This window comes from Aotus nancymaae, unplaced genomic scaffold, assembly GCF_030222135.1.
Source record: "Aotus nancymaae isolate 86718 unplaced genomic scaffold, 86718_ANA_hifiasm-v0.15.2.pri h1tg000006l, whole genome shotgun sequence".
Classification (NCBI taxonomy): domain Eukaryota; kingdom Metazoa; phylum Chordata; class Mammalia; order Primates; family Aotidae; genus Aotus; species Aotus nancymaae.
The window spans coordinates 57639058-57663562 of NW_026988417.1; positions in this window are offsets into that span (position 1 = coordinate 57639058).

Sequence of the window (24505 nt, forward strand, 5' to 3'; positions counted from 1 at the left end):
AGAGGAATAAAACTGGAGGAATTTAAAAAACATTCAGTTGTGGCTGACTTTTCTAACTACTCTTATTAAATTTTTTTCATACCTCATCTCTTGTTTTCTTTTGCTTTCTGCTCTACAAAATTTTCTCGTATCTCCTGATTAAATATATTAGATAGTTGTTTCTCTTTATCAATAAATTTTTGTTATTGCAAATAAGTTGAAATAAAACCAAATTAAACTCAACCTAGTATTCAAAGGAGAACACAACCCAACAACCAAAATTAATCAAAGGTAATTCAAATCCCTATTTTGTTCTTTATAGAAATACCAGAGAGAGAGATAGGTGTTTGGTTGTTTCTCCTCCTCCTCCTCCTCCTCCTCCTCCTTGTCCTCCTCCTCCTTCTTCTTTGAAACAGAGTCTCACTGTGTTGTCCAGGATGAAGTGCAGTGGCACAATCTTGACTTACTGCAACCTGCACCTCCTGGATTCAAGCCATTCTCGTGCCTCTGCCTCCCATGTAGCTGGGATTACAGTTGCACACCACTACCCCTAGCGAATTTTCAGTACAGACGGGGTTTTGCCATGTTGGCCATACTGGTCTTGAATTCCTGGCATCAAGTGATTTGCCTGCCTCAGTCCCCACAAAGTACTGTGTTCTTCAGGCAAGCAAATACCTGTCTTGACTGATACCTACTTTAATATTCTTTACACTATTGACAGCTACCCTCTGAAATCAACTTATTTCTTCTTAATTATAGCTAAGGCATGCAGGGCTTAAAACCTAGATGACAGGTTGATAACTGCAGCAAACCACCATGGCACACATATATCTATGCAACAAACCTATACATTCTCTACTGCTTGTATCCCAGAACTTAAAATATAAAAAAAAATTAGCAATAACATGAAAAGTACTTACTCTGTACCATTCACTGTTATATTCTCATACCTTAACATATATTATTAATCTTTATAATATTATGAAATATTTTTATAATTTTTAAAAGCAAACATGCAAAAATTTATCTAGTTTTTTTTTTTGTATTGTTGTCCTATGAGATAAAACAAAAATACAATAAATAGTTCATGACTTTAAAGATTTTAAAATTTTACCCGGAAACATAAATGCAGACATATATATGCATTCATCCTCTTACCATCCTAATTTATAATCAAATCTTAGATTCTATGGTACGGATATAAAGAAAGATGTTTGTTTGGTATAGTATGCCTAGGGGAGAATGTCCATAAATTAGAACAGTGCCAGACATGAAGTTTCTTATGGCAACAGGTGACAGATACTACTCAGCAATGGGAGAAGAAACTTGAGGTTGACAGACAGGGTCTTTTCTAGTTTCTGGTATGAACTTCTCTACCTTAATTTTCTAAGGAGATTGGTTGCAAGTTTCTTGTATTGTAACTCCTCGAGATTGTTTAGATATAAAAATTGGCTTTAATTACGTCAATATATGAAGTCCCATGTATCCAAGGGAACACCATATGGCAGGTAGGACATTCTCTGGCCTTTACAAGATGGTTAGAAATGGGAAATGTGAAGGATCAGGCAAGATAAAATGATAGGACTAGTTTAAACATTATGAGTAAAGGCATATGAAGCGTCAGTAACATATTAAATCTTATTAGAGAGTCTGTTGGAAACTGAAAATTTGTGTGGCTATACTATCTGTATCATTTAATTGTTTGGGAATATACTAGAGTAAGAAGATGCATATTTAAAAATGAAGTTATATTTAAAAATATTAAATGTACTTTAATAATCTCAAGGTTCCCCTTTAAGGATCCTCAAATTTCAGGTTAGCCAAAATGATAAATTGTTGTGGAAATTATTTATTAAAATCAAATGTAGATATATTCACATTGAAGTCATATGTTTTCCTCAAATATATTAATGTTAAGGCCTGTTAAAATCTAATTATATATACATACAAACAAATCATTCAAGTCTCTTTATCATATGTTGGCAACAATTAATAAAATTAATGCAAATATTTTCAGTAAGCAATCTTTTCTCTTTTTCTTCCTCATAGAATTATAATTACTCTTAAAGTTAAATGTTAGCGCAGGAATTAAAATAAGCAAATTTTTATGTTGTTCCTCTTTAGAATCTAAGTTAGACTCAGTGAGTAAAAGAGATACTGATACAAATGTGAGTAGATTTATATTGACTTAAAAATTATTAAATATAAGAAAGTCCAGATTCTGTAAAGACCTATGTGGAATAAAGATATTCTGGGGTTTAAATAATGATATTAAACACATGCCAATGTAGAAAATAATGATAATAAATGTATAACAAATATATTGAGTAGTTTGTATTGTTGATATTTGAATGCTATGTGTATAGATCCCACAATACCTAATTCAATAAAAATTGCTGTAGAAATAAAAAGCATGAGTGTGATGTAATTGATTACTATTTTCAATTAGGTATATCTCAGACAATGTATTTAGTTCAATGAAAGTAATCTTATACAGTGGATTTTTTTTTTTCCTTAGGACTTATCGACTACCATCTTATTGTTTAAAATGTAGAGCTTAATGGCACCTATTATTTAAAAAATGAATTTAAGTTGAAGGAAACTTTCAATTATGAATCAGTAAAATAGGTATTATGACAGGATTATAGTCCACTCTGTTTATGAATGTGTTTCATACTTGAAAAATACTCAAACAGCACTTAGGTAGATTTAATTGCTTAATCAATACATTTTATTATAAAGATGGTTACATTGTTTTATTATGATCTACAGTGAGATCATGCTTGTAAGGAATCAGATTTAATGTTTTTAAATATACAATATTTTCTAAAAATTGCGAAGCTCAGTTTTATGTTATTTAATTTTTTTCACACAAAAATAATATTAGAAACTTGAATATATTATTAGAAAACTGCACTGTGAATATTTATTGTGTAAGCATATGTGATACAGTAAGAAATACATATTTTGTCTTTGTCCTTAGGAACCATGTCTGAGTTTATGCTAATAAACTTCTGCTTGGGGGCCCTGGATAGCTTCAGGATGGGAACTAGTTGCCAGAAAAATCAAGGCATGATTAGAGAGCTGGAACTTTCAACCTCACTCCTCCACCTCTGGGGTAGGGAAAGGAACTGGAAATTAAATCAATTGCCAATGGACAATGATTAAATCAATGATGTCTACATGATTTAGCCTTCATGTAAACTCTCAAACAATGATATTAAGAGGGCTTCTGATTGGTGAACAGAGCAAGGTGCTGTCAGGGTAAAACACCTGGAGAGGGCATGAAACACTTTCTCCCCAATATTTTGCCCTGTGCCTTTCTTGCATGTGGCTGCTCCTGAATTATATCATTTATAATTTACTGGTAATACTAACTAAAGAACTTCCCTGAGTTCTGAGGATTGTTCCAGCAAATGACCAAAATTTGAGGAGGGAGTTGCCGAAGCCGCTGATGTACAGCCAGTCAGAACTACAGGAGGCCCATGTCTTGGGATGGGAGTCTGAGGTAGAGGGCAGTCTTGTGGAACTGAGGCCCTAACCTGTGGGGATTTTGCTAACGCCAGGTGGTTAGTGACAGAATTGAATTGAATTGTGGTAAATCCAGTTGATATCTGAAGAGTTAGAGAATTTGTCGCTGTGAATAAAAATCCCACATGTTTGATAACAGGTGTGTTGTTGGTAAAAATACTTTGTGGAATATCACACTAAATTTATGTAAATGTTGTGCATAAAGAGGCAATGTGGAGAGTTATTCCTGCAATTGATGATATTCCAAATGAAAAAGGAGGCCTTGGGTCAAAAAATCATGTAATTGTATCTTTATAATATGTCTCAGAAGGCAAACTATTTAGTAAAAAAGTTTTATCTATATTGCTAGGACAAACGTGTCTTGTGTCTAGTCTTACTCTTAAAAAAAAAGTCAAGGTATACAGGCACTTTTAGTGTGCTTACTGAGGATAGACATAATAAATGCAAAATTACAATAATCATTACATCTTTATGTAAATTGTTTCATATTGAAGTCAGTATATAACCACGTTTTGATATATAAATTGTTTCATACTGAGGTCAATATATAACTGTATGTTCCGAGGTTTAGGCTAGCCATTCTTAAAGCCCTTGAGAAAGGTAATTAAATTTTTTTTTTTTTGAATATTGAAGAGAGTCACTGTGTAAATTATTTTACAAAGCTTAAAAATAGGAAAACAGTCATTTTCACATTTTTCTCTATTATTTATTAGATACTGGCAAGTTACAATTGTATATGTTTATGGGATACAAAATGATGTTATGATTATATATAATTATAGAATAATTGAATAAAGGTAATTAACATGTCCATTAACTCAAATATTTACCATTTATTCTTCCTGTAAAAATGAAACCCTGTACTCTTTGACCAACATCTCCTTATTCTCCCCAACTCCTCAGCCTCTGGTAACCATTCTGCTCAATGTTTCTATGAGTGGTTATTTTGGATTTCACATATAACTGAGACAATGCAGTATTTGTTATTTTGTGCCTGGCTTATTTCTCTTGGTATAATGTCCTTTGAGTTCATCCATGTTGTCAATACATGATTTCCCTCTTCTTAAAGGCTGAATAGTATGCATTAGAAGAACAGTGATCTTTCATAGCTCCATGTAAGTAATTTTTTAAACAATTAGCCTATGACTGCTATTGATATGATCATTTGATTATTACTACAAAAAGTTTTAAGAAAATAAAACAAAATGCATACAATAAAGTCAGAGAATATAAACAATATTTGTCCAAAACCTCAAGAAAGATTTCTTGAGTTTATGATTAAAACAGTATTTCAAATCTATGGGAAAAGGATAAACTTTTAAATAAATAATCTGGAAAACTAGCTAATCATTTGAGAAAAAGTTTAATTCCCTTCCACATGCCATATACAAAATTAAATTTTGGAAGAATTAAAGATATAAACATAATAACATGAACTATGAAAGTATTACTTTAAAAATGCAAATATCCTAAACAGTTTCAGGCGAAAATGCTTTCTTAAGCAAGATACAAAGTCAGAATTCACAAATAAAAATGGTGAAGACTACATGAAGTTTGTGATCATCAAAAATGATGTAAACAATGCTAATAGACAAATGACAGGCTGGGGAAAATATTTACATTTTCTATTATTAACAAAAAATAGGTATGCATGATATAAGTATCTCTTATAATGCTATATATACAGAAAATAGAATTAACCCAATATCAAGATACGTAAAGATGTTGTGAATGTGTAAGTCTACAAAGAAAGCCCATAAATTTCAATAAAAATATAAAACAATCCACAATCTCTATATAGTCAACAGTGAAAACGGCCAACACATAGCACCCCTACCTTTAAATATGAGGGAGTAAAAGATTGATACTGTTCATTGCTGCCAAGAACTGGGGAAGGATTCCAACAAGCCACTCTCCTACATTGTTGGAGCAAATGTGAAATTAGACAAACTTTTTAGGAAGGTGTACATTCCTTGTGCCTCAGCAATTCTACTTCTAAAATTCAACCAACAGAAATATACACATACACAGAGATGTGTGTACAAGAATGTTTACTGTGACGTAGTTTATAATGAAGGAGAAAAAACCTAAAAAAACTCTAAACATTCTATTAGAAAAATGGTTAAAAATGTATGGCATACTCATGCTATAGAATATCATGCTACTGTTGAAAATCAAACCTTCATGAGGACATAGAAAGATAAAAAAAGATAAAAAAAAAAGGTCTGTTTTTAATTGAAAACCAAGGTGTTGATCAATATGAGTAGTATTATCTTGTTAAATACAAAATCTGTGCATATGTACAAAAGTGGACTTTATAAAGTTAAAAAGGATTGAATGTAAACATAAACTTTTATCTCTGAGTTTGGAGTGCAATTGGTGGCAAGGGAAGGGGCTGGTGGAAGAGGAATTCACATGCTAATATGTTCTTTATCCAATAATTTAAAAAATATATACTAATTCTATATCACTAACAAGAAAAAAATAAAAATCTCCTTCCTCCAATGTATTTCATATGACTTTTATTATTTTAAAGAGATTCTAATATTTTATCAGTAAATTCTTCCAATGTACTTTTTTTGATCTTAAACTGGATAACAGATACTTTGTTAAAATTTCCAAAAATCTTTATATTTGTCCCTTTTGAATATAAATGCCTTGGTATCCATTTCCTGAAAAAAATAGCTCAATTTATTTGAGTGACTCTGCAAGTGACCTAGCTCAATAAATTAAATAACTTCCATATCACATTTGATGAATTATTTCATCACTGTTTATAACTAGGTAGTAGAAAATGTGATGCTACTTTGGAATTCACTGGCTGTGCAAATTTGTGATTCACTTAATGTTTCCCTTCAACCAATATTCTCAGTCATCGACATGAGGGAAAAATGCTTCTCTATCACATGTTTTTATTTTCTTGCAGTTTATTTGTCATAATGCTGTATCATGAACATGTTACCTAGTTGGAGCAACATGGTTGACATTTCCTTGCTAATAGGTCAGTTTGCAACAGACATTTGTGTGAGTGGAATATCAGAATGACTCAGAAAATAATATCCAGTGATAGTTGATTCAAGACTGCAAAAATGAACTCAAACTAAAAAAACATATATTCATGCTAAATAAATATTTTTTCTGTTAGTATATAGCGCCACCCAGTGTTAAAGAATTCTCCATGGAGCATCTGCATAGTAGGCTATTGTACCAATGTAAAAAGGGACACAAAAAGGGACTCTGCGAGCTCCATATTAATATGTTCAATTGAAGTTTGCTTAGAGATACTGCACATGTTAGCTTATTTGAAAACATTACATTGAAATTAAACAACAATAAAAACAAACATGGAATGGTCACTCCAATCTCATATACTGGTAATTATTCTCTTTTCCTATCTTAGTTGCTTGGAGAAAAAAAATTTGGATAAATAGTTATAATTTGACTAATTTATCTTGTATTACATGATATTTTAAGACATTTTAAAGAGATAATTTCAAAGGCCACTGTAGATTTAGATGTAATTTATGTTTCTGCATGTCTAAAATAGTTAAGTTTTCCTTTGAATTAAATTACAGATGAAAATGAGAAAGGATTTATAGAGAGAAGCAAAGGAATTTTTAGTTCCCTATAGTGACTATTGCCATAGCATGGTGCTTTAGAGAGATGCTATATAGCAATCAAGCAATACAATTAAAGCATAAATATTTATATTAAGGAAGATCTGGAAAATAAAAAGTAAAAAAAAAAAGATATTCTTCCATTACTTCTTTGCTCAAGTGATAAAGAGAATGTAAAATCTTCTTTTCCTAAGTCTTCAGAATTTGTATAGATTTGATTTTAAACAAACTAAATCTTTTAAGGTAATAAGATACTCAGTATATTTCTCATTTTATTCTGTTTTTTGAGTGTTCTTTAAGACTCTCTGCTCCCTCCTTAATGTACTACTTTTTAAATTTTGACTCCCTTGATGCCTGAAATGTATACCTCTTCAATAGACTCAAGGCTCTCCTTTATCATGGCCCATAATCACATCAAACTTGAAATTTCTGTGACTCAATAATAATTTTTCTCATTAAAACGAATCTCTTTCCAGCTTCTGTCACTGGTACTAACATGGTTTTGGTTTCTTGTGCTTGAAATATTTCAGTCAGCAGTTAGCAAATGTCACCTGTTGCTACTGTTCTGACAGTTGTTGCCCTTTTGCTTATCGCTGTGTTTAACTCCTTGTTCTTTTATTTCACTGGTTCTGTCTCATGATATGATAACTCCTTTTTGGTTGGTTTTGTGATTTGCTCTTTCCACTCCTGAGCCATCATTATCATTTAGGCCCTTTTTATTTCATATTGCCATTACACTTTTCTCCTACCCAGTTTCTCTGTTACTCACATCTCCTTCTTTTGATCTAATATGCAACAACAAAATATTGAAAGTTTTTCTCGTTGCCCCTTCCAAACAGCCTGCAAACTCCTTAACAGAATTACGCCTTTTAATGTATACCCCTAAGTCAGCATTTGACACCACGCCTACTTAGTTGACCTATGTGATGTTGATCATAGAGTAACTAACAGTAATGCAGGGAAAACTATTAACTGATCATGAGAAAATGTGATAGTATTAGGTAGGTGGATTCATGGTTTATAGATTATTTTGCCATTGGAGATCACTCTTTAGATTCAAGTGAATGTTTGTAGTGACATTTTCCACCAAAGTTATTTTATAAAGTTTACCTAGCCAGAGCAGAGCACAAATGCTGTCTCCAATAGAGATAAACAGACTTCCAGGAATCTGGCTAGAAGGAAAGAGGGAGGAGTATTGTACAGTCATTTCAAAGCTTAAGAAGAAAAATAATGGCTATCTATTAGTGAGAACAACTCAATGTAAGAGATATGGCAAGACAGCCCGGGATGCATAAGAGGATCACAAATGTACAAAATTGAGACTAATCAGATTCCAAAGCAGACTCTTAGTTCAACTAGTTAAAAATGATTCCCTATTATTTGTAATGAAACAAGAAATGGAGGTTATTAGAACACATTTTGTTGTTATTTTTTATTTTATAGCTTTTTATACCAGGAACTTTACGTCTTTTAGTAAGTGTGTGTAAACTGTTTCCTTTTCAATGAACCTTTTTATTGTCTTTATACATTCTCTGACTAAGGATCCTTTAGGGCATGTGGACACCTGGAAATGATGAATGTTGCCTGACATTTGAAGTCAAGGATTTGAGGTTTAAATGGGAAGGTGGGGGAAGGTAAGCACTGGTGAGTCCTTAGGGAATTTCTGGTCAAGATGGTGAATTTATACTTCAGTTCCCTTTTTTTTCAAACATGACAAAACTGTTTTTTTAAAAAATCATTCCTTTGTGTAAGTTACTGCTCATATCATGATACCACAAGTATGCCAATCTAAAGGAGTCTAAGTAAGCAGGCATCATTACATTTCAACTCCCATGGGTGTAGACATATTGAATGGGAAATCACTGGAACAGAGGATAACAACTAGCCATTCAGCATAAAAATGGAGGCTGAATTAAAACTCCCTATATCTAAAAGAAAGGAAACTAAAAAAACTTAAACCATTTTTAGTAGTTATTATTATTATTATTATTTTGTAATGCTGTTCACTTTTAAAGATAGAAGCAAAGTTAAGATCCTGTCTGGGATGAACTGTATGTGACTTCAATGACTAGATCTAGAATACCTTGGAACATTACAGTATGAGAGCCAATATAATTCCTGATTCCAGATTCATAATGAGATCAGCAAAATCAATAGTTGAAAGATAGGAGAAAGTCAGTAAAATGCACATGTTAGAGTAAGTTTGAAATAATTTTACAAAAGGTTTAAGATTCTAAAAGAGAAATGGGAAAAAAGAATTCTTAGGAACAGTGATAAATTATAAAACAAAGACAAAGTCATATAGAACTGATAGATACAAAAACCAAATTACAGAGCTTGGATATTAAAATATAGTAATTTTGTATAAAAATAAAACTCTCTAAGGTACCATAATGACTAGACATCATGTGGGAGTTCAGAACACGAAACCCTAAGTATGATGCCTTGGTGTGCTGAACATTTTGAATTAAAAATAATTTAAAAGGCTCAGAAGCAAAGTCTTTCTGATTTTCACTCATCCTCCTGTTGCCTGCCTGTCTTCCTTCCCTGAAGTGAATCATAATAACCAGAATTCCACTTCTGCAAGACAGGTTACAGAAACTAGAACTCTTCTCCCCCAAAGAAAACCACAGATTCTAGAAAAATTATTATTCTCCCTTGAAGAGCTTCATTGGAAAGGGGTCTTGCCCTACACCTGGGAGGTAGAAATGCTACATAGGGAGGTCAAAAAGAATCTGAACAGATAGGGCTTGCTGGGTTCTCCAATCCATCTCTTATCATTAGATCATATCCTCTGTCCAATCACATTTCTACCTGACTGCCATTCTTCATGGGACTTAAGCATAGGAATAGATAGCTTTCCCTAGGACTTTGGGTTTCCATTTCTGAAAGCTCTCATGCTATGTAAAATTTTAATTAAATAAACTTGTTATGTTCTTCCCTTGTAAACCTATCTTTTGTTATTGGAGTGTCAGTCATGATCAGTGATGAAAAGTATAACATCTTTTCGCTCTACGAACACAAAGAGAGATAAATTGGATGGGAGAAATGTACTGAGATGTTCACCTAGAATATAGTATAGAACGATGAAGAAATTAAAAATAAGGAGGAGAAATTGATAATCATAGAGAATACACCTATGACTTAATCTAATATGAGAAAACAATAGGTGGAAAAATTTATATAAAGTGAAAATGTCAGAATTGAAGAAATATCTGAGTCTCACATTGAAAATACTCACAGAATACTAGAAAGGATAAATACAGTTAATCCATTGCTGGTCCATTGAAGTTACACTACAGAACATAGTAAATAAAACATCCTTTAAACTTGTTAGACAAAGAAAAGACAAATTGATTATAAAGGAATGACAGATAGTCTGAAACAAACTTAACAAAAATGGATGCCAGGCAGAAACAGAATACTATTTGCAAAGGACTGAAGAAAAACATACAGAAACGTACAACAGGTGCACATGATTTTAAGTCTTACAATAGATGTCACCTGTTAGTCTTACTAATATTTTACTTAGCTTTCTTTAAATATAAGAAAACACAAATAAAGACAATCATATTACAAAATATGAATCCTTATATATAATTAATAGAGTATTTGGAAAATATAAAACTGTCCTGAAATCCAGTTATTCAGTTGTTAAATCTACATGCTGTTTAAGATTTCCATAATATTAAATTGTATGGTTAGACCAGTGTTCTCACTTATTTTTTGAAATTAAAAAAATAATGGAGTGATCTATTTAAATTATAGTTACATGGAGAAAACAATAATTAGGTTCCTGTTATAAAAATATTTGAAACTAAGTGGCTTAAAAAATTTATTTTTGTTTACAATTTAAAGAGCAAGGTGCTACTTGATTGATGTGTATCTATTGGGGCTACTAAAGCTGGAAGATCCACTTTCAATATAGTCTTTTACTAATGTGAGAAGTGCCTTAGGGCTCCTTAGACTTGTTCTTTCTCTACAAGGTTTCATCCTTCAGGAGCTCTGTAAATTCTTTCATTTCTTAATAGCTTAACAAAACACTTGACACTTTCAATTTCCTGTCTGAATATCTCCTTCTCCAGGTCTATCGATTCATTAAAAACACTTTCTATTTTCCCTGTCATCACAGGTACCAGATTCACAAAACTTTGCAATAACACTTAACATGGTCATCCTTCTCTAGTCTGAATACAATTTTCTGACTTTTTTCCAGTTTCCTCAATAATTTCCTGAATCCCTTCCAGGTTTGTCTCACTGGCTTATTATGGTAACATCTTCTTCCAGTTAAAATATTCCATATGGATAATTAATAACAAAACACTCTGAAATGTAAGTATTTAAAATTATTTTATTTTTCCTAACTAATTATGAGTTGGAGATTTAGAAAGAGTTCATCTGACTTATTTATGTCTAAATTTGTGATGTTGGCTGAGAGAACTGAGGAGTGAGGTTTGTGTAATATGGACATTGTAACAATATTGACCTTTGAAAACAGGAACACAATTATATGTTCCCTCCCTAACTTTTGGTATCACTGCTTTTTATAGTTTTCATAGTTGACATTTTTCATCTCCTTGATTAAGTTTATTCCAAGGTATTTTACCTTATTTTTTGTAGCTATTGTAAATTGGATCATTTACTTGACTTCCTTTTCAGGTAGTTTGCTGTTATGGCATAGGAACTCATTACTGATTTTAGTATGTTAGTTTTGTAACCTGAAACTTTACTAAATTTACTTATTATTTCTTTTTGGTGGAATCTTTAGGGATTTCTGCACATATGATAAAGTCATATGCAAATAGGAACAATTTGTTTTCCTAATTTTCTATGTAGATACACTTTTTTCTTTATCTTGTCTGAAACTGGCTAGAACTTCTATTTCTATGATGAATGAAAATCATGAAAGTGGACCCATCCCTGTCTTTTTCCAGATCTTAGAGGAAAAGCTTTTTCAAATTTTCCACATTTAGTGTGATGTTAGATGTGAATTTGTCCTATGTTGGTTGTATTGTGTTTAGGTATATTCTATCTATACCAAGTTTGTTGAAAGTTTTTATCATAAAGGGATGCTAAATTTGATCAAATCCTTCCCAGCATCTATTAAAATGTTCTTGTGGTTGTGTCCCTGATTTTGTTAATGTGATGTATCAAACTTATGGATTTACATCTATTGAGTCATGCTAGCATCCCTGAGATGAAATCTACTTGATCATGGTGATGACGTCTTTAATGTGTTATTTAAGTTTGTTTGCTAATAGTTTGTTGAGGATTTTTGCATCTCTGTTCATTAGGATATTAGTCTACAGTTTTCTTTTTTTCTTATGTCCTTGACTGATTGGGGTAAACATGGACATCATTGAATGGGTTTGGAAATATTCCCTCCTCTTCAATTTTTTGAAATAGTTCAATTAGTGTCTCTATTTGTTCTTTAAATCTTTGGTAAAACTCACCAGTGAAGCCATCAGGTTCTGAGATTTTCTTTGTTAGGAGACTTTTTATTACTGCTGTGATATTGTTATTAATTATTTTAAATTTTCTGTTTCTTCATGATTTCATCTTGGTACGTTGTATGTGTCAAACACATCAATTTCTTCTGTTTTCCAATTTAGTATGTATAATTGTAATAATCTCTTATGATATTTTATATTTTTGTGCTATCAGTCACAATGTATCTTTTTTAATTTCTGTCTTTATTTGAGTTTTCTCTCTGTTTTCATAGTTGGTGTAACTAAAGGTTTGTTGATTTTGTGGAAGAAAGGAAGAGAGGAGTTAATACAATAGCCGGAAAACATGTAACGAAATGGCAATAGTAATTCTTTAATCATCAAAATTAACCTTGGATGTAAATAAGCTAACTTTTCCACTTAAAGGACAGAATTGCTGAATGGATACAAAAACAAGACTCTACTATGTACTGTCTACAAGAAACTTACTTTGACATAAAGACACATATAAACTAAAAGTTAAAAGATGTAAGAAAAGATGGAAAAAGATAGTCCATGCAACATAAAACAAAGAAGAGCAGGAGTAGCTCTACTTAGATAAGATAAGACTATAATTCAAAAATAATAAGAATAGAGACAGAAGGCCATCATATAATAATAAAGAGGTGAATATACAGGCAGTCATAACAATTGTGAATATATATGCACTCAATACCAGAGCACATAAATATATAAGTAAATATTAACAGATCTGAAGAGACAGATACTCTTGACTTCAAAACTCTACTTATAGATCATTCAGATCATTCAGACAGAAAATCAATAAAGAAACATAGGATTCGACCTGTATTCTAGACCCAATGGACTTAATGAACATTCACAGAACATTCCACCCAACACCTGCAGAATACAAATTCTTCTCAATAGCACATAGAACATTCTCCAGTATAAACCATATATTAAGCCACAAAACAAATCTTGAATTTTTTTTTAAATTGAAATCTTATCATGTATGTTTTCCATCCTCAATGGAATACAACTATAAATCAATAACAGGAGGAACTTTGGAACTGTACAAACACATGGGAATTAAACAAAATGCTCATGAGTAACCAATGTCTATGAAGTAGTATTTTATTAGTTACATTTTTTTGAGAAAAATGGAAGTGAAAACACAACATACCCAAACCTATGCGATAGAGCAACAGCAGTTCGATGAATGATGTTTATAGCAATAAACACTTATATACAAAAGTAAAAAAAAAAAATCAAATAAACAATTTAATGCTAGACTTTAAGAAACTAGAAAAACCCAGATGCCAAATAACCTGAAAAAAGAGATTATAAAGAGCAGACCATAAATAAACAAAATAGGGACTAATAAAATACAAAAGAGCAACAATATAAGATGGTTTTTTAAACTTAAATGTCTGGCATCTTGATGATTTTGCTTTCTCTCTTTTTCTGTCTCCCTCTGCCACTCTCTGCCTTTTTGTCTCTGTCTTCTCCTCTTTCTGTCTCTCTACATGACAGCTCACCCTTTATGAGCCTCTCCATGAACCTGAACTTTGAACTTCTTATAGCATAGTGGTGTTAGGGTAATTGCACTTCATAAAATTGAGTAGCTTTGATGTATCAGGTAGTAAAAGCTTCCAGGCTACCTAATGTCAACCCCTGAAACTGACGCAGCATCAATTCTGTTGTATTTCATTGGTCAGCACAGTCACAGGACATATCAGGTTAAAAGGGGTTGGAGAAATAGATTCTATCTCTTAATGAGTGAGTGATAGTGTAGCATTACAGACAACTTGTCTCAGAGAAAAAATTGTGATATTCTTTTGAAAATGTAATTTTTCACAATTATTGTCCTTTAATGTAACTCAAATAATTTGGGTAAATAATTAAAATTAACAACCGAATATGTTAATATAATTATTCTAAGAAAGTTAGAATTTTCTAATAAAACTTTGTGAAAATTGGCAGGTATTCAATGTATTTTTTCTAAGTATAATGTCAGATGGGATAAGTCATACTTTAGTATAAATTAAATTATCTATAATATAGAGTAGAATAATATATACATAGTAAATATAAAAATATATAAAAATATATTTATTAGTTATAAAAATAATCTCTTAAAAACAAAAGAAGTATTAAGTTATAGTAATATTTCTGATTATTCACAGTAATTAAAGAATTATTTTTTCAATTGCATGATTTCATTGAATTTTTAAAAATAATTGATAAGGCCATGTGATTAAAAAGCAGAATCCACAACATACATCACATCACTATTGAAATAATTCTGTGAATCACATTTTATAGTGTTATTTAAATAAAAATCATTATGTTTACCTAATTTAAAAGAATGGTTGACTGCTTTTATAGTTAAAAATGCTGTTTTTATGCTAAATGTTTATCATTCTTCAAGATGTAGTCACAATAGTAGATATAGAAGTTACTTTCCTACATTTAGAATTAAGTTTTCTATATTTAACCTCTTTTTTAAATTCTATAATACATGAATATTATTTCAGCATTATTGTTGGGTTTCACTTTGCCATTGATCTTAGTCATAATATATCATCATATGGTAGAGTCACAGCAGTTGATTAATATTACAGGGCTACTTACTTGCTTATGTGCCCATTAAAACTCTTTTATGTTCAAGGTTTTATCAATGCAATTATTTAATAATAGTTCCATTTAAGATTTATTCAGGTTAGTAAAATATGTTTTATGCCATTATTGGAAAAATTTACTTCCTTAAATTACAATAGCAGAGTAAGCAAACAAACATTAAAAATCAAACCTTTAAAATCTTACTCGAAATGGTCCTAAAAACAATGAAAACAATAAATTTAAATTCCTTTTTTAGGCACTTCTGTGTTCCAGGTAATTCACCAAGGGCATGTGGTGATTTAATTGTCTGGATGGCACAGCATGAGATCCTTTGAAGTTGGCTCTGTGGTATCTTGCTTCTTTTTCACACAAATACACACTTTCCTTGGATACTCAGCATGATATTCACTAAGCATAGATATGAGAGACTAACAAAGAAGAAATGCTGTTATTTATTATTCAATACTCTGTTGGGGTCCCTTGCCACTTGGAGTTAACATACGTTCATATAAAATATTAACACTCAAAAGTTCATTCCAGGTAAAGCCAAATCAGACAATGTGCGTAAGTCAGGAAAAACAAGATTAAAAGCTGGAAGTTTTATCAATTTAAATTCTTTTCTCAAAATGTGGCTAAACAATAATAGGCTACATAGAATAATTCCTATATGTTTTGAAAAGACATGAAAATTCATCTGCTGAAATCTTTATAGTCAATTCTCAAATTTAGATAGGTCCATTTATTCATGTTCTTAAAACTTTTTTAATAAAGCAAATATTCTTGATTGTTGCTTATTGTTTGCTTTGTTAGTATTTCTTCACTCTTTATTTACATATACATAGCATAGACTCTAAAAGCAAGCAGGGAAAAAAAGAACCGCATGTTTCATCCAAAAATGTAAAAAAAGCCAGGGTTCCATACATATGTGCCTGAGAGAGCAGTGTTTGGTCTTCACATGCCTATTCTCAATTATTATCGGGGTTAGAGGGTCTGTACAATTCGATGTACAATTTTTTGTTTTTATTTTGTCAAAAGACAAAGTTAACACAAATTTAATTTAAAGATTCAATTGACTTTTATTTGCACTTGTAGAGTCAGACAACACCTCATTCTGTAAAGTAGAATGTGTACCAATGAGCTAAACATAGGAGGTTTACTTTACAGTCAGTGTAGGGGCCAAGGGAAAACTTTCCCTTCATCCTCTGAAGATTCCCTGAAAATCACCTAACAAAAGAAGACTAATAGAAGAAAAGACATGCATAATCTATTTTAACAGGCATAGCACAGGGAATAACAAGAGAATAATTACTCAAAATCCAGTGGAGTTTAGAAGCTTCTATATACCCTTTTTCATGGGGAAAGAGAAAGATGACGAATGTAATTATTTTGAGGGCAGCAAATGATTATTAGGGGGAATGAATGGACCTAAGAGACAGAAATTAACTTGTATCTAACTCTCTTTGGAATTTGAATGAGCCCCAGAGACAGGCATTATCTTGTGAAGAAGTCTGTTCAGGTATGGTTGCATTCCTCAACAGCATCATCTTATGCTTTAGGAAAGTCAAAGGGTTGAGAGACAAAAGGGGAAGTTAAAGACACCTAGAGGCTTTTGTTTTTGTCTTGTTTTTTTTTTTTTTTTTTTTTTTTTTTTTCAGTTTAACCATATTTCTGAGTGAAATATTCTGATTTCCTTCAGTCCCTTATTTGAAACTTTATTTTTAGAAAATTTCACATACTAAAGTAGGATTGGTAGCTATGGAGAGAGAAACTGGATTAGTAATCAAATGACAAGGGACCTGCAAATGAAGAAAAAATATGGATTCAGATGAGAATAAATACCTGGAAAAGAGCACATCTAAGCAGTTTTTTTCCACACTCAATCAAACCAGTGTCACCTTTTTGGGAAGAGGTCAAACCAATTAAACACGTGCATCTTACTTTAGAAACTGTCATTACAGATGAGTTCTTAAAGCTAGGGCTCTACATCTAATGCAGGAAAACACATCATTAATATAAGGCATTTCTATGGAAAGAGAAAAAGCAATAAATGTTAATGCCTGGAGTAGTCTATGAACTAGCTTTTAAAAAATCTATAGAGAATTAAGCAGCAAAGATTGCTGGATTTGAGTTGAAGTATCTTCAGTTGTAGCAGGGCAGACAATGGCAATCTGACAGATTTCCTGGATCTATAGTTTGTATGTCACAAGGTTGTTTATACACAAGTGATAGCTTTCAAAACCTCAGGAAAGGAGGCAGATAAAATTTCAGTGAGTCTAAGTAAAAAAAAAAGAAAAAAAAAAAAAGAGAGAGAAAAATATAGAAACATGAGTTTAGAGACTTGTAGCCAGAAAAGAAGTCAGCATTCAGTCCAAATCACAGGGAATTATTAAAACTCAAAAACAATGGATAGGGATAGAGTCTAATAACAGGTGAACTCTAACCTTGCTTTTGAAACATAAATTTTCATTCTCCAGTTTCTCTTTTCTATCAAAGATAAATCAGAGTAAGCCCAATATATTTACAAAATAAATTTTAGTTTTATTATACTTGACCTTATTTTTGCATAAAGTGCAATAAGACTAGTGATTTATCATAAAGGTTCTTTTCAAGTTGACTTTGTTAGAATATTTTCTTTTCTTTTAGATGGAGTTTCACTCTGTCACCTGGCCTGGAATGCAGTGGTGTGATCTTGGCTCATTGCAGCCTCTGCCTCCTGGGTTCAAGTGATTTTCCTGCCTCAGCCTCCCAAGTAGCTGAGACTACAGGCACCTGCCACCATGCCTGGCTAATTTTCTGTGTTTTTAGCAGAGATGGGGTTTCACCATGTTGGCCAGTCTGGTCTCAAACTTCTGACATCAGGTGATTCCCCCATCTTGGACTCCCAAAATGCTGCGATTACAGGTATGAGCCACTTCGCCTGGCCAGAATATTTTCTTAAGGGATTTTGGACTAAACTTTTTAAAAAGGTTCAGGAGGCTAGAGACCCAAGACAAATAATCGATTTACCCTCACACTGTGTCTGTAATATCTGTACAAACTAAGTGAATATTTCTCCTACAGGTTCTCAAAATACCTCAAGGCTCCTGGACCTGTGAGAAGTGACACACTTTACTTACCACAAGCTCAGGAACCCTGTAAAAGAACCATGTAAACAAGGTCCTAGGTCAGGTTTTCCAAGTGATTTTTCACTGGATTCATAAAAGTCAACTTTAATCCTTCAAAGTAGCCTGATCTTATCGAAAATATGATATTCCACTTAAAGTCTTGGTAAAATAATCAATGTTTTCAGTTGTGTTCATTACAAAAGAAAGTAGATTCTTGTTGAACTATGTAAAAGACTATAATATGATAAAATTGTAATCATGTTTCTGAATTCTCAGAGGATTAGGTAGAGAGGAAGATAAATCTTTCAATTCTGCTCACAGAAGTATACTTTACCAAATTGCTGTAAACCTATAGTAGCTTAAGGGAAAAAAAATGCTATACTTCAGGAAAACAAAACATATTTAATAATTGGCAATGTATCTAACAAAAAAAGCTATATATAATCATTTTAGTTCAAAGTTCACTTTCATCTAATTAATTCTGCTTGATGATGATTTAAAAATTTTATGAATCCACTTTTTTTTTTGGTAAGAATTCTGAAATGTTTTGTCTTTCTTTTGCCTAGCTTAATGGTATAATCTCAAAGTTGTTAGAAACTTGTATTTAAGTGGACTTGTAGTATTTTTATGAATCTCTTTAAAAACACAACAATTTAAGATCTTTAAAGAGGTTTCAGAAAGAAAATCATCAGGATGAAGTAATTAATTATGGACAATAAGACTTAATATGGTCATAGTTAAATATGGAATTGACAAAGAGTTTGGTTATTTTATGTGATTTACAAAAAGTTAACCTATTAGATTTTTATAAATCTCACACAATTTTGGAACACATACTAACACATTTATGCAAATAATACTAAAAAAAGGGTAAATATTATTTCTTATTTGACAATGTTTCTGATATAATTGAACATGTCACATAAACCTGTTATCTCTTTTTTTAATATTTTAGGGGCCTGTTGAAACATCCCAAAGTTAGACTGAGGTGAAAAAACTTAATTTTAAATTGGGAATTTAATTTTGGGAAGTGTCAAATATGTCAAAGGTTAAAGATGATTGTTCAAAATAAAATCACAGCTCCCTGTAAAATAGTATTTATTTAGCCAAATGATAATTTTAAATATTTATGAAGTAAAAATCTTTACTCTTTGAAAGAGTAGAATCAGTTTGCCAAATCATCAAAAGACCTAATAAAGACAGTATGAAACACCCAGAATCTGTTTCAAACTATTCTTCTTTTTACTTTTGCAGTTTACTCAAAATATGAACAAAATGTTTTCCTATTTCTTACTAACACTATATGAAAATTTTGTTTAAGAAGGAAAGCAAATTTTAGTTTTATATTAAGTGTACTTTTGATATCAAGGCTCAATTTTAAAATCTTTCAATAAATTCAATTTAATTTTTGTCAGATTGAAAACACAAGATTTTCTCATAATCTCTTTTCTTTTCTCACAATTTTAAAGCCATTTATTTTTATTACATTATTTTACCAAATATTCAGTCTGAAATAAGCTTTACATAGTCTCTACACTAGTCGAAATTCTTTTTTCTCAACAACAAAAAACATATCTTTATAATCGTCCTCATCAAAAACGTATTTTTTTTTCTTATTTTTAGTAGCTTTAATTACATATGTTAATTATAATTGTAACTATTAGGAGCACAAATTTTAGTGAAAAACCTAGGATTTAAGTAATTTTAATTATGTGCCAAACATTTTATGAATACATACTTTATAATTTCAAAAACATCGTCTTTATCACACAGTAAGTTTTAAGATGTGAAACAGGAAATATTTACTAACAAACTCAAATGTCTTTCATTTTATTTGAAACACGAATTCAAATGAGATATGCTTAAATATATATTGAGTAATGTTTTAACATTATATATTATTTAGAAATAATCTTGATATTCAGTGAATACCTGCCATTTTATTTAGCTTAGTAATGCTCTAAGATTCTAGTTACCAAAGATATTTTAAAACTTCTAAGTAAAAATATTGTAAAATGTATCATTAAAATTTTATTTATAAAATTTAGCCCAGTTGCATCTTATTTTATTTACTTATTTTTTAACATTTAGGTTAAACTCTTCTTTTTTAACTCTGTGTAGGGGCTTCAACCCCACATTTCCCTTCCACATTACCCTAGCAGAGGTTCTCGATGAGGGCTCCCCACTGTAGCAAACTTCTGCCTAGGCATCCAGGCATTTCCATACATCCTCTGATATCTGGGTGGAGGTCCCCAAACCTCAAATTTTGACTTCTGTGCACCCTCAAGCTCAACACCACATGGAAGCTGCCAAGGCTTGGGGTTTTACCCTCTGAAGCCACATCCTGAATGCTATATTAGCCTCTTTCAGCCACAGCTGGAGTGATAGGAATGCAGGGCACCAAGTCTCTGGGTTGCACCCTGCGCCTGGCCAAAAAAAACACATTTTCCTTCTAGGACTTTGGGTCTTTGATGTGAGGGGCTGCTGTGAAGACCTCTGACATATCCTGAAGACATTTTCCCTATGGTCTTGGGAATTAACATTCGGCTTCTCGTTAGTTATGAAAATTTCTGTAGCCAGCTTGAATTTCTCCTCAGAAAATGGGATTTTCTTTTCTATCACATTTCAAGCTGCAAATTTTCTGAACTTTCATCCTCTGCTCCCCTTATAAAAACAAATGCTTTTCATAGCACATAAGTTACTTATCGAATGCCTTGCTGCTTAGAAATTTCTTCCAACAGATACCCTAAATCTTCTCTCTTAAGTTCAAAGTTCCACAAACCTCTAGGAGAGGGCAAAATGCCACCAACCTCTTTGCCAAAACATAACAAGAGTTACCTTGGCTCCAGTTCCCAACAAGTTCCTCATTTCCAAATGAGACCACCACAGCCTGAACTTTATTGTCCATATTGCTCTCAGCATTTTGGGTAAAGCCATTCAACAAGTCTCTAAGAAGCTCCAAACTTTTCTACATTTTTCTATTTTCCTCTGAGCCCTCCAAACTGTTCCAACCCCTGCTTGTTACCCAGCTCCAAAGTTGCTTTTACATTTTCAGGTATCTTCAGTAGTGCCCCACTGTTCTCATGCCACCGTTCTCATGCCCCACTGTTCTCTTTGGTATGTCTGATAAAGACATACCAAAGACTGGGCAATTTACAAAAGATAGGTTTAATAGACTTACAGTTCCATGTGGCTAGGGTGGCCTCACAATTATGGCAGCAGGCAAAGAGGAGCAAATTATGTCTTACATGGACAGCAGCAGGCCAAGAGTAGATTTTGTGCAGGGGAACACTTTATAAAATGATCAGATTTTGTGAGATTTATTCACAGTCACAAGAACAGTATGGAGGAAACTGCCCCCATGATTCAATTATCTCCCACTATGTCTCTCCCATAAGGTATGTGAATTATGGGAGTACAATTCAGGATGAGATTTGGGTGGGGACACAGTGCAAAACCATATCAGTAAATAACAGTTATAATTAGTATGACATATTTATCTTTGCTTATAATTCAATGTTTATCAAATATATGTAGAATAAATGCAAAAAATATTGACTACATTTTAACCTAATTTTCAGTAGTAATATCAATGATAATACTTTCTACATTAAATAATGGGTTGAAAAATAACAGCAACAAAAGCAATGATGACAAAAGCTGAAAATTTAATTTCCTTGATCTTACCTATTTTTATTGGGTATGCCAAACTCGAAACAGTCTGGCCTTTTTTCTCCTACTATTTTCCATCATCGACATTTGCTACATTCCAACTGAACTTTTTTTTTCAATTATGTTTGAACATTTCTGTGTATCTTTGGCTGGTAGTATTGCATGTAAATAGAATACTGTATTTTGCTCTGTGTGCCCAAATTCTACCTCTTTTTAAGCTTTAAAACAAGTTATCTTGAGACACCATTTTGGGATACACTCCTGATAATAAAAATATATCCCTCTTCTGAACTTTCAGTGTTCTTTTTTTGGGATGTGAATTTTATGCACTTTTAACTTTACCATTTCAGGGATGTTTGTATTTGCATGACAGAATGTACACAGTAAGTTTAATGAGGCTTATAAGCACTCAATGAATCATAAATTAAAAATCATATGCATGTTTGTTTTTCTTCTATACTACTGTGTCAAATTTCTGGTGGCAGAAGTTTTCTATTCCACAGCACCTATTACATTGCCTTATATAATCCTAAGCGAGACATAAAAATGATTGATTTCTTTGCACTTAATAGTAATGCACAGCAATGCATCATACTTTAAAATAGGATATTTTATTAATATTTATTATAAAATACATTTCATAGTAAGGTGAACATGGAAGAACTATATTATTCGCTATTTTTCAAAATAATAGGGTAAAAAGTATAATAGGACTTTGGAAGTAAATCATCGGATAAATCAATAAATGTTTTCTGTCATCTCTGGATTACATTGATTTACCACTGCTTCTTTATAACCAGTAGTGGCACTAAAAGTTAATGGTTTTTAATTTAAAAAAAAAAATTAACTTGGGCTTTAAAAAACTTACTTTCCTTAAGGTACCCTGTTCCATTACATTACTAATAGTATATATGTATAAAGACTATGATGGCTCCCAGGAAGTAATTTTATAAACATGGCTTAAGAGTAGGTTTGGTACATTTTTAATCTTTATTTACTTTTTTGTGACTTTTACTTTTAGTGAGATGAATGCTTTCTGCTATTTTAGACTGTTATAATATTGTACTCTTTCCATCATTACCTCTTGGATTTTGCCATCATTTAGAGTCCAAAATTCAGTAGGTAAAAAATATGGTACATCTGTGTGCATGTATGTGTGTTTATATGTATAATTTATCTTGACTTTCTCACTTTTATAGCAGCATTTCCAGTAACAACTATTATTTTCACATTCTAAATAGCAAGTTTGCTTCCCCTATCTTCTACTAGACCTTGCCCAACTCACTGATATTAACATAGGTAGCACTTAAAAATGGCCACTTTTCATGATTTTTCTCTGATGATAAACTTTGTCCATTTGACTTTCATATCACTTTTTCCAAAATCCTAGATTTTAGATTTCTCTCCAATGTTACTTTTAAGGGATTTAAAATTATCGTTTCTATAGTTGTTGTTTTTCAATAATACCTCTAAAGGAGGAAAATGACAGATACTGATTATTTTTCTGCCAGGCCAACCTTTATTCTCGGATTCAACTAGTTACGTTTTAAGACTTACATACTTTTGAACAAATGTATTAATATTTTTGATATTACATTTTCTGTTTCACAATTTATTCTATTCGTCTTAACCTTTAATTATTCTATTTTATAGCATTCTCATATTTCCCGGTGCTCTAACATAATTTAATTTATACTTTTGTAGATCTCTATATGTCATTCCATTTCTTTCCAATATTTCTTTGATTATCTTTGCCTCTTATTCCCAATTTCCTTTTATTCTTGCATTTTCTTTTGCTCCCTTTGGTACCTGAAATAGTCTGTGGATTAAAATATGTCAAGCTGTCAAAGTTAGTTTCCTTCTGCTAGTGAAATATGCCAAGTTTTCTTATTCACAAAATTACTAACAATTATTCTTTGCATGTACAGCATTCACTCTGTTTTCAAGTATAGGCTTTGTGGATGAAGTGCAGTCTATTGACATCCTTACTCTGGTAAATCCTGAGATGCTGTATTTCTGTGTTAGAGTAACACAATAATGCCAAGTAAATATGTTTCTAAAAAGAGCAACATTTTATTCCCAATGAAAGTTTGCTTTTTTAATGCAAGTCTGGATTCAGGATCCTAATGACTTTTCTAATAAATAACATAAACTATTTATTATAAAATAATCTCTTATAAAAACACTTCTATAAAAAATACCACTGCACAGATGTTGTAAGTACTCAAAAATAAATGCCTACTGATCATCAAATTTGTGTTCCTCATAGGCTTAACCATTTGAAGTCATGAGAAAGACATGTATCATAAATATTAGCTGAAGTATTCAGTTGCTGATTTAGTAGGAATTTCCTCTTCTCATGTAGCTTCCATTTTTACATAAATGATGAAAACAAACAAACAAACTACTACATGCATAAGTAAAATGTGTAGTGGGCCAAATGGTCATAAAAATGTGGAGAAATAAAAGGCAAAGGAGGTGAAGTATAAAACTTTAGCAAAAGAGATCAGAGCGATGGCTCTTTACAGTTGTA